Raw genomic sequence first — 14581 nt, 5'->3', positions numbered from 1 at the left:
TAAGTTTTATTAAAACATCTGCAGTGGGTGGAAGCAGCAACAAAAATAGGACACGCTTAGAAACCATCTGTCTTGATTTCGCTACGGTTGTACGTGTGTCATAAATTCCTTATCCCACTAATTCGTAAGTTTTCTTTATAGAAAAACAAGTTAGAAGTCTATTTTCCCCCAATAGTGTCGTAAACATTCAGTCAGTATATTTAAATCTACACAACATACTGCCAAGGATGGCAAGTACTTTGTTTAATTCTTCTCATCCGTCTCCTTGACACTCATTCCATGTTTAACCTTCAAACATATTGCCTACGAGATATATTCCTGTAATTCCTTATTAATACTCTTCTGTTATCAGAAGAATTAAGTAAGACAAGCTTAAATAGATTTCTGTTGTTATGTAAGGCGAAATATCTTCTACAAAAAAAGGCTTACGAGTAGATAAGAATGGGTATAGAAAAAAATGACGAGAAAACACATCGCAAAAATCAAGACTAGAAATACAGAATTAACAATCGTTCCTTCCTGTGCACGTGCTGAATTACCATATTATCGCATTCGAAATGAGGGACAATACATTAAGGGTTGAGAAATTAAACATAATGGATGTATTTCTTTTAATTAAGTTATTTCTAAAATCAGAGTAAAAGCATTAATAGTGTATATTAGTAATTTTGTTGAAGCAGCATTTTAAAATGCAATTTGCACTGCATCTTAAATATTCTAATGCTACCAGAATGAATAATTTAATAAATGCAAATAAAAATATATATAAACCCTATTAAAAATATGTTGCCATTGTTTTCTAAGGATAGCGATAATTATATTGTAATTTTAAAGCTAAATTTGGTTTTTAGTAAATAATTAGTTCTATTTTACCGAAGTGTTCGGAATTCTTTTTGTTATTTAGACGTCGGCTCTGAAATTCGAGTATTGTTGTTTGGATTTACAACCGAAAAGCACCTTGTGCTATGAGTGCAAGAGCGAGATGAAACGAAAGAAAAATCCTCCTTCATATTCTATATGAAACTGAGTATCTCAGCTTCATTAGAAAAGCCCTTATAAAGATTCTTCGCTTCCTTGACCGGATTCGAACGCTGGATCTTTCAAACCAATGAGCATCGTTGTTACCGACTACGCTACGGAGGCACCTCTAAGAAAGTTCAATAAGTGGAAGGAAATGTTATTCAATAGCAAATATGCATAAAAGTCTTTCTCCTAACGACAGTAACGAATGTTACAATTACAACATAATTCCTTATTAATTCATCCACCTGCGTCTCGAAAAAATGGAAAGAGTATCACCACAATTGGATCCTCAATTAACATAATTTAAGTTTCTTAAATATGCTTGACTGCTTATTCTCTCAAAATAGAGAATCTGTGCTGATCTGTGATCGTGCACTCCAACCGGTTTTGCTGATCTCTAAAGGTACAGTTGACGTTGTAAGGTGACCTACTCATCCCAGAAGTCTCGAGTTATTACTAGTGGAAGTGGCTGAAGATCTTCGAGAATTTCTGTCTAACTTTATTCAGCGCTAATCATTAGCGGAGATTATTTATAGCGTGCGAGAGGCTTCAGAGAAGCAGTTTCCTAGATCTTGAAAAGGAAGGTCAAAGCCTTCGTTTCCAGGAGGAAGTAAAAAGACATCACTCATTCTAGAGACCCAAAGAATACCAAGTAAGCAGCGCACGAGGGTCGGTGTAATGAAAACCTTCAGCATAATCTGATAAAAATAGTTGGAAAAATGTTAACAACTTCGATTCTACTCAGATACTGAATAGAAGCGTTAAGTATCTACTGGTTGGCCTGTGCATCCAAGTAAATCATACTGATATGGCCATGAATGCTAATTAAGGCAATCGTATGTTCTGAGACATAATCAGGACTGGGCTACGATGCATTGAAGTTAGTTTATCAGAACGGGGAATGAGAACATCAGAAACTATTCTACAGAGGCGTTATTTGGTGCGAATTAGGGCCATCAGGAATAATAAACAAACAAATTATTATATGCAAACAGAGTGCAATGGAAAATTAAGATCAATGAGGTGACTGAAATAGATTCTGTATTGCAATTTCTCTCAAACAGAATTAAATGAAAACCGTATTCGATTCAAGAATTAAGAAACAGATTAGCAGTTGAACCAAAAAAAGACATGAAAGAAGTATAAAATTAGAAGACCACAGCTCGAAAAATAGTTGCAAAAATGTTAACTTCGATTCTAACCAGATACTGAATAGAAGCTCAACGCTTCTATTCAGAAGGTTAGAATCTTGAGCTTCTACTGGTTGGTCTACGCATCCTATGCAACATCATGTTCTCAAAATCTAACATGAAACGAAGTTTTAATGGATTCAAGAAGCAAAAGTGAAGATAATGAGGATGGTAATGGTTGTCATACATTTTCAAGTAGTTTAGAAATAAAACGATAAAATTAGAGATATCGGTTTTGGTCATGGAAAGAAATACCTGCATGATATCAGATATTTCCATGTTTGTGCGACTGAATCAGGGCAGGTAGGGCGAATATTATTTTCCTTGAAGGAAGATAATGCTATTATTCTGAGGGCGAAATAGTGAGTTTATAGTAGCTTGATGAACAAAACCAGCATTTACTACTATGGTTTAGCTAATTACTCAATCCGATTGTCAATAATCAATTGGTATGAGAATTCGTAACATGAGATAAGCACATAACGACAAATCTCGTCTATCCATTTATATTGGTTATTTGTCATCACACATTTCTGTCAACAACGCTGAAAGCTTTGTAATGATTGCAGGGGGAGAATACACATCAATGATGTGTATGTGTGTCTTTTGATCGAAATTAAGTTTACTGATGGTTGGCGATGATGTTTTTACTCAACATTTTCATTCTCTTTCTTTGCATCATAGCAGTTTTTCATTTTTTATGATAATCCTGTGAGGTTATCAAGTAAACAAACAAAATTTAATACACACAGTGGGTAAGGTTTAGAATAGAGAATTCTAGACCTTAGCCACTAGGCAGATAAACATCCAATTTGAAAATTGGATGTTTATCTGCTAAATAATTCATAAGAAGAAACTTTGTTGAAAATTCATTTGAAAGGCGACAGAGAAGATATTTATTTTTTTCACTGTACTAATGCATTTACTTCAAGAAGGAAATTAAAGAAAAAAAAACACGTTGGGAATGCATGAAGATAAAATGATCTCATTTATAAAGGGAAAACTGCTTTGCCTTTAGTGAAATGACAAGATAAGACAGTATTCATGCTTAACAATCCTGCACTTCACTCTGCAGTCTTCTAACGAACATCCATCACTGCATGTCACAATTCTGGGAAAGACAGGTGGCTGGAAGCGAGTTTCTGAGAAACTTCGCACGTATGCACACTAGAGAACCATCTAGATGTGAAGAGCAAGGAATGTCACGTAATCATGGAAAAAGAGAGAGAGAGAGAGAGAGGTTTATGATGGTGCTTGTGCAATATCACTCAGCCTTTCTCTGACCGTAGCATTTAAATCGACGTCTAAACCTTTTTTTTTTCATACGTTTTGACAGCTGATGTCCTTGTCAGATTAGTGTTCTATAAGTCGAGATTCATTTTTCTACATGATTTCATCTGCCAAGAGTTTTCTGAAGTCCACTATTACTCACTCAGTACATCGTATAATTCGGATGATTATAAAAAGAATGTTTCTTATTGGATGTGTGTTTTCTAAGCATGAAATGAAACCATTTATGCAATCCAAGGCTAAGAATTTATGAGTTCGTCGTTTGAAAAAAAAAAAAAAAAAAATCCAGAAAGTAAATAAACAACACAAACAAATTTGTCCATTCAAAATGAAGTAATAACTCTGTGTTAGGATGGTGGATGATCATATATGGTTTCAGATTATGAACTTTCTTGATCCTAGGAGAGTCAAATAGGTACCAAGAAAGCCTTTCAACAGAAGCATCGACCAAACCATCAATGAATGAATGCTAAATGAAGATTAAGTCAAGTAATTTATGGTATAAATGTTAATTTAATTTTTTAAAAATAAAATGCAGGTTGTGTGAAACTGCAGTTATGAAGAAGGCAAGCAAATGTTCACTATTTCTATTATTATTATTATTATTATTATTATTATTATTATTATTACGCTGGCATCTTCACGAAGTCCAAGACCTTGTAGGGGGTCCGGTCCACTCGGCATATAACACCAGCATTGGGTGCATCATACCCACCCACCTACAATGTTAGTTACGCAATTCCTTGAACTCGTTCATAGATATTGCACTCAGCACTCTCTCGCTCTCTCTGGTAACATACACTGCTTGGAAAGAAGTCAACGGATCCCTCTTCCCATCGGCAAGATGCATCGTGTCATGTAACGAATCACATGTTTGTAGCCAGTGTACATTGGAGGAATATAATATGATTCTCCCCAATAAGTGCAAATGTGTCGGAGGAAATGGCTACGAGAAGGGAACTGACGAAGATTGAAAGAGGCGTTGTGATAGGATACCATGTTGTAGACCTATCTTTAGGCAAACTGTTGACAAATTGGACCATCCCAGGTCAACAATCAGTGATACCGTAATGAGATGGAAGCGCAGTGAGTCAACTGAAAGTGCTACCCGCAGTGGACAACTAACCACACTCACTGAACGTGAACATAGTGTGCTACGAAGGATAATATGTAAAAATCGCCAATCGTCAGGCGACACGTTGAATGCGGAGTTCCGGGCATCGACTGGAACACGAATAATCTGCACACGTGCATTCACAACTAAGGCTCACAAGATGGGTTTCCACGGTAAGACCACAATATGCAAGCCTCACGTTACTCGAACTAACATGCAGCACCGTCTTCAGTGGTGCAAAGGCGTGTACAGTGGACGTGGAAGCTTGGAAAGCTGTCTTATGGGAAGACGAATCACGTTGGATCTCTACCAAGCAGATAGACGGTGTAGGTGTGGCGGATGCCCAGTGAACGTCTCTTACCAGAGTGCCTAACCGAAGTTATGAAATTCGGAGGCGGCGGTGTGATGATATGGTCCTGTTTTTCCTAGTTTGGCCTCGGACCTCGGAACACACTTCACTGGCCTTGACAGAGCCCTGGTCTCGACCTTATTGAACATCTGTGGGATGAACTGGAGCATCGGGTGAGGTCTAGAAACGTCAGCCCTACAACAGGCCAGAACGTAATTACATGCCTACGGGAAGAACCATTCGAAATTCCAATTCACCGCCATCGTACGCTTGTGTAAATTATGCCCTGTAGGATTGCTGCACTCATCGCAGCGAAAGGTGGTCCTATGTCTCATTAAGATGGGGCCATGGCTGTTTGTTACTCACAGTATGGTGTCCGTTGTCTTCTTTCCAAGCAGTGTATTCCGCTCACCAAGAGAAATATCTCCTCTTCACTCCCCTGTTCACTGAACTCTTGTTCAACTTCCATGAAGACTTCTTGTTCTTTCCCTTCTTACCGTGTATTCAAACATTTCTTCTATCTATTCTATAGGACACCTCACTAACTTATGTTTCTGTCATATCGCTCCTTCCCCGCCTATCAGACAGACGCTGCAACTTACAGTTACTTAATCTCTTCTTATAGTCAACATCACACAGTCCTGAAATCATCTATTATTGTTATTACATCTCAAACAAAAGCTTCATTCGTGAGTGACTTTCGCTCTATTTGAAAGACGGGAATGTCCTCACGCGAGAATTTTTTATTTATTTTATATGGCTTTTTTTCAAAGAGTGGTCGATGGTTAGTGAATGCCAAAAAAAAAAAAAATCACTTATTGCATAATTCAAGGCGAAGCCTGAGGAGTTGCTCACTTTCACTGTGGTTTGTACCTCCCTTCCCTTTGACATTATAGCAATAGCCATCGATACTAATTCTGGAATAATAAAATTCTCATACGATGTAAAAAAAAACGTAAATAAAATATCACTTGAAAACGCGCAATCTCCATAGCTCAACATTGTGCAAGTCGTTAATGTTACGCATGGGAAAACACTAGCTGAGTATAAAGAGGCAAGGCCATTTGTGCCACACGTGGCACGAATGACGTCATGCTAGAATCTGTGGCTTGCGAGTCATCTCATCTACACGTGACCATAGCTAAGAGGAACACAAATGTCAACATTCAACCGAACAAGGAATTTAATATGTGACTGAAATATGAAAACTAACAACAAGGGTTGCTATAGCAATGTTGCGATTCGTTGTTATTACAAGATTAATAAATGCGCAGGCTAATTCATTGCAGCGGCTGTCGAGCACAATGTGGCGTGACGAATCATGTGAGTGGGTTGATAGCGCCACATGAAACTGGTTGTTTGGCACGAAACACTATAAAGAAATCCATGGTTCTAATGCAGCGTATCTCTGAATATATTAGCAATATATTGTGTTTTAAATTGGAAACACTCTTTTCATAATGATTTATGAAACACACTTTTCATAATGTGGGTTCGAATCCCACTGCCGTTACTGATGTCTGCAAAGGCCTTCGGAGGTGCCAACTTCCGATGTGAAAACACCACCACTCTGTTTATTGAAGTCCTGATATGACTTGAAACCGTTCCTCTGCAGCAGAGTTTCTGGATAATTTAATCTTTACTTTATCCCATCAACGGTACTAATCTACTAATGTACAACAGTACTAACCTTTAGTAGTTAGGATTCACATAATACACTGCATATCCTCTGACTGGATGTCTTCCCTCTGATCAGTAGTTCCAAGTTAACGACAAGAAAATTTCAATTTTAAGGATTAAGGAACAACCATTCAGTGGCCCTTTTGGTATTGAGCAGCACAGAATTAACGTAAATAAATTGTTGTAAGGAACCAACATCCGAGGTTGGGTTTCGACAGTCTACAGCAGTGATGGCGAACCTATGACACGCGTGTCAGCACTGACACACTTGAGGGCAGGGCCGGCGGAAGCGGGCATACAGAGCATGCGGGCGCCGCTACGAAGGGGGCGCCGCAGCCGGGGAACCGTTCATAAGTTCATTTTTAAGAGAAAAAAAAATGTATCATAAAAACAAAAAATTCTTAGAATGATCAATATTAAAATAAATAAGGCCGGATACACCGAATAAAAATTAAGAAAAAATTGTATATTGATCAGCCGGCTGTTTACAATTTTGCAGCGAGAGCTGGCTAAATGCTTGCGTAGAGAATGTTGTGTCTACTGCAGTCTATCTAAAGTGAAATGGTGAACGGTTTTATGTGCAGAAATGAATTTTCGTACAAAAATTTGTTGCTAGTTAACCAGTCATATGGTACGCATCTCACTAGGCTACTGACCGTAGCGCAGTGCGGACTATTATTTCGTCTCTGTGTCGTGTTGTGTAATAATTTCTTGTGGGTATAAAATAGAAATGGAATCAAAAATTTAAAAAAAAAAGTTATCCGGTGCACAAAATCGTAAGCGACATGCTGCGAAAGAAGCAGATGTTAAGAAACAAACTGGGGCTCTTAATAAATTTGTTAAAATATCAAAATATTCTGATGCAGATTGTAACCAACTCGATACATCAGAAATCAGAGTTGAAGAACCGTGCACATCATCCATTTTGCATGCAAAGTACTATTGCAACTATGAACAAGATAACAAGACGCATGATTTAAGTGAAAAACAGTTAGGAGAAGATTTAGTTGTAGTTGACCACGAAACTAACACATTGTTAATCTCTGTAAATTTAGAAGATCCAGGTGAATGGGGAAATATTGATGAAAAATTACGAGTTATTTTAATTGAAATGGGGCCTGTTCAAAAGAAAAATATAATATATCCCAGAGATACATATGGTCGTAAATTTGGCGACACGTATTATAATAGAAAAATGGAAAACGGGGAGCTCGTGCCAAGAACAGGGCTCATTTATTCCGAAACATTAAATTCTGTTTTTTGCTTTTGTTGCAAACATTTTGCACCTACTGAATCAAGTAGTTTTGTAGAAGGTTATAACGATTAGAGAAATGTAAGTACAACTTTGCATAGACATGAGACTAGTTTAACTCACATGAAAAATTTCTTAAAATGGAAGGAACTTGATAAAAATTTAAAAAACAAAACTATTATTGATTGCCAGACCCAAAGCATGTATGAAATGGAAAAGAAACATTGGACGAGTGTTTTAGAACGCTTGATTGAAATTATAAAATTCCTTGGTAGCCAATTTAGCTTTTCGCGGATCATCTGATAAATTACACGAAAGGAATAACGGCAATTTTTTAAAATTAGTCGAACTGTTTGCGAAGTTTGATCCCGTTACGGAAAAATCGTGTTCAAGGGTCCCTACATCGAAATAACAGAGTACACTATTTGAGTAAAGACAGACAAAATGAAATATTGGAAACTTTAAGAAACGCAATCAGGGATACAATTTTATTATCAATTCGAAAATCTAAATATTATTCCATAATTTTAGACTGCACACCTGATGCAAGTAAAACAGAACAAATGACCATTATTATTCGCTTTGTTTCCTGTGACAATGGAATTGTCAAGATCAGCGAAAACCTTTTAGGTTTTGCAGATATATCAGATTCCACAGGACGTGGTTTATGTGCAATAATAATGAAACAACTGGAAAAATGGAACATCCCCATTGAACACATGCTAGGTCAAGGGTATGACAATGCGGCAAATATGAAAGGGAAAAAAATATGGGCTCCAAAATTTCCTTTTGAACAAAAATCCTCGAGCTTTTTACGTGCCATGTGCTGCTCATACTCTAAATTTAATCATTAACGATACAGCCAAAGTGAATGCAGATACAATTAGTTTCTTTGCAATTATTCAAGAAATATACAATTTCTTATCATTCTCTTACAAAATTGGGCAATCCTTTTAAAGTTCGTAAAAATTTTAGCATTGAAACAGCCATCAAAAACGCGATGGGAAAGTAAAATTAATGCAATCCTCCCTCTACGATATCAGTTAGGAGAAATTTACGATGCACTTTTTGAAATTTGAAAATTTTAATAAAGAAACTCAGCATGAAGCACAAACATTATGTGCTAAAATAAAAGACTACAAATTTATTTGCTCTATTATAACTGGGCATGATTTACTTGACAGAATAAACCCTGTGAGTAAAATGCTTCAAGACAAAAATATGAACATTACACTTGCTTTAGAATTTATGGAAAACTTAAAAATATTCTTACAAGAGTATCGATCAGATACAAATTTTAAAGAAGTTCTAAAACGGCAAAAGAACTGAGTGAAGAGGTGGACGGAGAACAAGAATTTAAAACTGGTACGAAAGTTCGACGACGAAAGAAGACACGACTTGACTACGAGCATCATGACGAAACGCCACAATCGCCAGAAGATAAATTTAGAGTGAATGCGTTTTATACACTTCTAGACGTTGCAATGTGTTCGTTAATAGAATTTTGAACAACTAAAAACATATTATGATAATTTCAATTTCGTGTATAGATTACTACAAATTAATAACGAAGATTTAGAGATTCTCTTGAAGGACGGCGACAATAAAGACGTAAATGCAATAGAACTATATGACGAGTTATGTGCTTTCCGGAATATTTTTCGGAAGGGTAATTTAAATATTCAAAACCCTTTCGATATTCTTAATTTTATTGTGTCGAATAATTTATCTTTCCCTAATTTTTCAATTGCTTTAAGAATACTATTAACCTTACCTGTTAGTGTAGCGAGCGGTGAACGTTGCTTTTCTAAGTTGAAATTGATTAAAACCTACTTATGAACAAGTATGTTACAAAATAGGCTTGTTAGTTTGGCGTTAATAGCTATTGAAAATGATATATGTGCGGAATTAGACGTTAAGGCCATTATTTTTAATTTTATGAATATGAAATCGAAAACCCTACAATTTCAATTAATGTCAAGTATATTTATGTAATTTAATTTATTTTCTGTTATTCTGTAGATGTTATTTTTTGAATACTTATATTAAATGTTCTAATTATTTCTGAATTCTTTTCTTATTTTCTCATCTATCTTCAGTTTCTTTTATTTTCCTAAAAGATAGTTCCACTTATAAAAATTATTAAAAAAATTTTACAAGTTACTAAGAATTTAGTAACTTGTAAAATGCAAGAATTTTTTAAACTTTAGTTCAAATAAATTTTAACTTTAATTAAAATTCATTTTAACTTTGTTAGCGATTCGGGTCAATGAGAAGGCTATAATCCCTGCATCATTATATTCAATGATTAAAGTGAAGTGGCTTTATCAAAATTTGCTTTAACTTTTGAGAATTTTTTGAATATACGGGTTTTTAACGATTATCCTGCTTAGTCAACACCCCCGGTTCATTACATTTAGTGAACCAACGTGTGGCTGTTCTGTCAAAATTTATTTAAGAAATTTCAAATAATTTAAATTTTTATTATCGTAAAAGAACCACATACGCCCGGATCGTTACAGGGGCGGTTAGATAGACATTGCATGCGGGCGGCAAAGACCCTAGTGCCGGCTCTGCTTGAGGGCTTCAGGTGACACACCTTGGATGTTGAAAAATATTGGTATTCTGATGAAAAAACTAATTTCAATAATTTCAGTTTATTAAATGAATTGTATAATATGAATTCATAGATTGTATATCAATGTCCTATTAAATAAATAGCCTAATATGATATGTATAAGTCACCATCTATGATTAAGTAGTTAAATTTATAATGCATGTATACAAGTGGCACATCAACAACGTCAATATTTAAAAAAAAAAAAAGATGTTTGACACACCTGGGCAAAAAAGGTTCGCCATCACTGGTCTACAGTATTCCGAAGTGTCAGTATCGGACTTGACACCATTCAACCACGAAGTTATCACGAGTCTAGTTCCAAGCTATCGTGAACAGAGAGTCTAAATGACCACATATAACTACACAAAATAAATAATTATAGGTTGGTCTATGTGAATAAGGTTCTTACTTCACATTATCATCATCATTGGTCTCAAATGCGGTCTCCACCTTCGATCCATCAGCAGAGTTTCACTCCTTTTTCGTATTGGTGATTCCATTCTATCGATATTTTGCATCCATTTATTTTCTTTATAAATTTGATTTATTATCCCTGGTATTAATTTACTTCATTTAAGTTTCCTTTATTTTCACTGTGTAACATAATTTAGCTTCATAAGTTCTGTTTCTTCAACTATCGCGCGTTGTTCCTCATTCTAATATTTCACCCGTTTACTGGTTTTCATAATGTGGAATAGAGTTTCGAGTTCGTTTTGACTTGGGTTCGAATCCCGTATAGGATGCAAAGAACCTTTATCAGGGATTTGCAAGTGAAGGTGGATTAGTCAGTCTCATAAGGAGATGGCAAGGTTTTTCCATGTCGAGTTTTTCATCCCGCAAAACAAACAAACCGCCCAAAACATCGCAATGTACAGACAACAGACCACGCCGATAGGATTTCCCGATCTATCATAGCTGTAATCAGATTTCTAAGAAGCCAGGTTACTTGGTAGTGAGAGGCCATTAAATCTAACATGAAAAGGAAGATGGGGTGAATAATGCTGTTTATTTTTGTATCATGTGTATTTAAATATCTGATTTATTATTGCTCTTACACTTTAACATCCTTTTGTGATCGTTACTTTCATAAAAAGAATCTGTAATTCTCTTTTTGCTATTATTCCTGATCAATACCAAGTAATATGCAACCTCTATTTTGTTTGTTAATTTGGCTTATAAAATTAGCTTTCGTTATAATTATATTTTTGTTTAGCGATCTTCATCACTATTCAAAGTAGTCTGGAAATATTTCATGATATTTTCATATTAAATTTTGTATTAATAATTGCAGGACGACGATTGAAATAACGTACTTAGCCTTTTAAGAAATGCAGTGAACCGACTAGGAGTATTCCAACCTCACCTTCTTTTGATGCATCCTGTTAGTAGGTATCCACGTGGATACTGGACGAACAAGGAAGGAGGTGGCATTTTGGGACCTAACCAAAACTTGTACTCTATACTGACTTAACTAAAAACCAAATGATGGTACAAAGAATGAAATGTCTTGCCGGATTGGAAAGTCCCCGGTTAAACAAGACATCAAGGCATACTCAAGCGCATTATCAGCCGAACTCAAGATAGGCACTATCAACGTCCAAGAAGTATCAATGGAAAAGAACTAGAACCGGCAGAATTAGTGAAGTCTAAAACGATCGCAGGAAAAGACTTAGAGGAAGACTAAGATCTAGGTGGATTGATGTAGTTAGTAGTGTCTTATCAAACCGAAATAAGATCAGAACATTGGAGTTCTGATAGATAAGAATAATTTGGAGGAAAATTGTAGACAAGAATTTAGTAATAAAGTTATAATGAAGTACTCATTAAAAATATAAACATAAGTGGATGGAACACGTTGAAAGAATGAAAACAGAAAGATTACTAAAACAAGCTTTAAATTACAAACCATTAGGAAAAAGAAAACCAGGGCGTCCTCTTAAGAGATTCAACGATGACTTCTAAGGCCACTCTAGGGATAAATCCTTGAAAAGCATGATGATGATGAAGTACTTATAGTATCCTGACATAACAGAACTTCTGTCTTAAAGCTTTTTGTGTCGGCAGTTTTTTTGCCAGTTTCTAAGTTCACTGTCATATTATTATTATTATTATGGGACACCTCCAGGGAGTCCAAAGACTCATCCAGGGAGAGTGTGCCAACAGCATCGAACGAAAAACTCCTTCCAACTACTAACCGCGCTCAAACTTGCTTAACTTTTTTGCGTGAGCCATTAGTAGCAGAGGCTCTACCAATCGAACAACTGGCAAATTATAAAAAAATACTATGAGCCAAGAGTGTTTCTTATAAGACATTCTGCAAGAAAAGATCGATTCCTTTCTTATATTTGTAAATCTTTCATTTCCCATTCTGTTTAATCGATACCATATCATACAGTAACTCTGCTTACACAACATTCTTGAATTTCAAAAATATCAAGTTCCCTTCAGTTATCATCTATTTTAACATGATTCTACTGTGGAAGCAAAGTCTTTGCTCCGTTTATATATATATATATATATATATATATATATATATATATATATATATATATAAACCACGAAGCTAACTTTTCAAAGAAAAGAAAGTCTATATATCCATTTAGGAAATCTTTCACGGCTCCCCTTCCTTTAGATTGGCACCTTACTTAATGAAAGAATTTGCATCAAGTTTGCCATTTACCATGGATGGGTACTTTAGAAAACATATATATATATATATATATGTTTTCTAAAATCATCATCATTCACAAAACATCGAAGGCTATTGTGAGATTGGAACCTGCAGTCTGTGGGTTGGGGAGTTAATTAATCTTTAACACTAATAAACTTGGCCAATTAGGATAATCTGCGGTTTATTGTGATGAGTACAAAGTTTTTAATAGGTACTGATGAGAGCCAAATTGATCCGAAACGGCTGTCTGGTTACGGAATCCTGAATAAACACCAATCTATAATTTGTGGCCAAATGAAGCAAGCACCTAAGACACTGAGTAGTACCACTTTCTTACAACTTCGGTTTTTTTTTTTTTGGGGGGGGGGTAATCTGAGCTGGTTTAAAAATCTCGAATTTTATTGAATAAACCACGAAGCTAACTTTTCAAAGAAAAGAAAGTCTATATATCCATTTAGGAAATCTTTCACGGCTCCCCTTCCTTTAGATTGGCAACTTACTTAATGAAAGAATTTGCATCAAGTTTGCCATTTACCATGGATGGGTACTTTAGAAAACATAAAGACACATTACATTAGTGATCATGGAGAAATTTATAGATCTTGTCTATTATCGAGATTAAAGTTCCAAATTCGACCACGATGGAAGCGGTGAAAGAATGGCGTTAAAGGAATGAAGTCCACAAAAAATCTTTAACAAATACGAAAACTGGATGTAGACTATGCCTGGAATTAAATACGCAGCGTCTTTGAATTAGACCATAAATTAATTTTAAAAAATACGAGAATGAAAAATTAAATAAAAGTCAATGAGACAAAAAACTTGTTTGCCAATATTACATAGAACTTCTTACCATCATATACTATTTCATTTTCTTCATCTCCCTGTAGCAATGCCTACTTAGTGCAGTGGCGATACCTTTTGGTCAGAACTGAAGCTCATCTACGAGAGGGACCTTTTGTCTAAGGATTTTTTAACTGAAGATGAGTAAGTCGGTCTCATACGGTGGTTTGTCTTCCCACAAATTAGTCAAAACCCTGCAGAACACAAACGAATTAACTGACAAGGCCTTAACTGCTTCACTTATTATTCAAAACAACCGAATCCAATCTTCTTGTAGGAAAGGACCAGCATGATTTACCAATTTTCATCATTTTTGCTGCTAATTTTGTTTAAACTTCAGTATCATCTATAAAATAAAAAAAAATGTTATGCCAAACGAGTATTCCCCCGTTATCAGATGGCTCGGGATCCTTTGATTCTGAACTTGCAGAATCTTTATTTTTGATAGAAAAATATTATTAGCAGAAATAGAGAGAAATGCGCTACAAATATGCCACCATAACACACTCTCTCTCTCTCTCTCTCTCTCTCTCTCTCTCTTCCTTCCCT

At 35.6% G+C, this 14581-nt stretch overlaps 1 protein-coding gene across 1 annotated transcript in view; it reads right to left on the bottom strand.

Moving 5' to 3' along the window:
• LOC150094004 (uncharacterized) overlaps positions 1-14581 on the bottom strand; it is a 273886-nt gene that overhangs the window by 68559 nt on the left and 190746 nt on the right. The window lies entirely within an intron of this gene.

The sequence above is a fragment of the Typopeltis vanoorti genome, chromosome 23, assembly GCF_054136105.1.
Source record: "Typopeltis vanoorti isolate ZY-2024b chromosome 23, IOZ_Tvanoo_1.0, whole genome shotgun sequence".
Taxonomy (NCBI): domain Eukaryota; kingdom Metazoa; phylum Arthropoda; class Arachnida; order Uropygi; family Thelyphonidae; genus Typopeltis; species Typopeltis vanoorti.
This window is presented reverse-complemented; position numbering and strand designations above follow the sequence as displayed.